This window comes from Cynocephalus volans, chromosome 4, assembly GCF_027409185.1.
Source record: "Cynocephalus volans isolate mCynVol1 chromosome 4, mCynVol1.pri, whole genome shotgun sequence".
Classification (NCBI taxonomy): domain Eukaryota; kingdom Metazoa; phylum Chordata; class Mammalia; order Dermoptera; family Cynocephalidae; genus Cynocephalus; species Cynocephalus volans.
In genome coordinates this window covers 147,500,692-147,502,577 of record NC_084463.1, presented here as the reverse complement: position 1 = coordinate 147,502,577, position 1,886 = coordinate 147,500,692, and positions in this window count along the sequence as shown.

The following is a 1,886-nucleotide window of genomic DNA, read 5'->3' as shown; positions in this document are numbered from 1 at the left end:
TTCTTTTGTTTGTGCAACGACTCAATTTGCTGTCACCGCATCAGCACATTTCACTGCAAATCTCAGTGCCCTCTCACTTTCGTTTTACTTAAATGCTTTTCTCCATTTTCCCAAGGCCATATGAGCTGTTTTCTTGTGAGCTGCATGCCTGCCTCAAATAACTAAAATTGCCTGGGTCTTGGAATCTGAGCCTTCATATTCTCCCATAGATGATTTGGTCCTATTTTTCCTTAACTTGCTCATCACTCACACTGTGAAGGAAATTCCATTTGGTCCTTTTAAGACCGCCAGACTAGCTGACTTAAACACCCAACCCCAGTTACTTCTGGAGATTTCAGTTCTTTATTGAAATGATCCTTTTAATGTCATCTTTAATTTAATCAAATAGTGTCATCAAAATAACATTTACTCTATTACTGCAAATTCACTGCATCATTAACTAGTGTAACTAGACAAAAAAGATGGTACAAACCCCCATGGAAACATATACTTATTGTAAAAATGGATAAAGTTCATAGATGTTCTATATTTAATTTGCAGTTTCAAAGCACTCTCTATGGAAAGGTTTTATAATTCTGAAATAATTTTAAAACACACTTTACTATAATCCATAGCAGGTAGTTTTTTCCAGTTTGGGAAGTTATGGTGCCTTGTATTTTCCAAAGTAACCTGAACAGTGTTTTTTAACAGTAATGTACCTATCTCCTGTTTGAAATGGGAATCTATCCATGGGCAGTACAGCCAAGGATTTCCTTTTTTTTTTTTTTTTGTACCCTTAAATAGCCTAAATATAAATTACATGGTATTTGCAGGTGTCACCAGGATCTAATTAGTTTGATGAAAAATACCAACTCATCAATGCCACTTTGATAGTTTGATCAGAAAACAGGTCACGGTTAGGGCAGGGAGTGCAGAGTCAGAGGGTTATGTAATTTAAAAATTCTTCCTGGGATTCAAAGAACAACATGTTTGTTGCACTCAGTTCCACAGGCTCAGCATAGCATAGTGGGGAGAGCCCTAGACTGGGAGACAAGAGTTCTTGGTTCAGATCTTAGGTAAGTTATTTGTTAGGCCTTAGTTTCCCCACCTGTGAAAAGAGGGAATTCTATAACAGCAAGACATTTACATTATCAAAATAATCCAATATTTGAAAAATGCTTGTCTATCCACTTTTTCTTGAGATCAGTAAGATCATCTTCCAATTAGAATTTTTATCAGAACTTGCCACTAGTTATTTCTTTGTACCATGTGAAAGTAAAATATCAATGACGTGTCTGTACTTCAAGATTTTCGTTCGTCTCATTACTGAGAAATTCTGTTCCTGGAAGGATATTGGACAGACTTAGAAATAAATGTATTGAACCAAATTTATTTATTTTAAAAAGGCATATATATATATATATATATATATATATATATATATTCACCTGTTGCTGCACCTGCCACCAGCCAAGTGCTATGCCAAGCCCTGAGAAAGCAAAGACCTATAATGATAAGATCTCTATCTTATAGAACTTGAAGCCTAGTAGGGGAAACAAACATTTGAAAAGATCAGAATAATAAAGTAATTTAGGTGTTATAATGGAAATCTTCACAGGGTTAGCCATCCGTACACCCATCCATCCACTTTAAGGATGTTAGAAGCAGTAGTGCCGATTCTCAATGTGATATGAAGGTATGAGTCTTGGTTGGATATCAAAGAGCTTGTCAAGTTTTCCGGGATGAAGTGGAGGGTCAGACCCTGATGAGACCCAATGTAAATATGACATCAAAAGTGCTGGAAGCCTTTCTAAAGCCAGATGCACAGACTTATGACTCCAGGACAAGTAGGGGAAAGATAGGCTTCTGCCAATGGTTCTCAACTCTTCTGGAATCTTCTGGGGAAC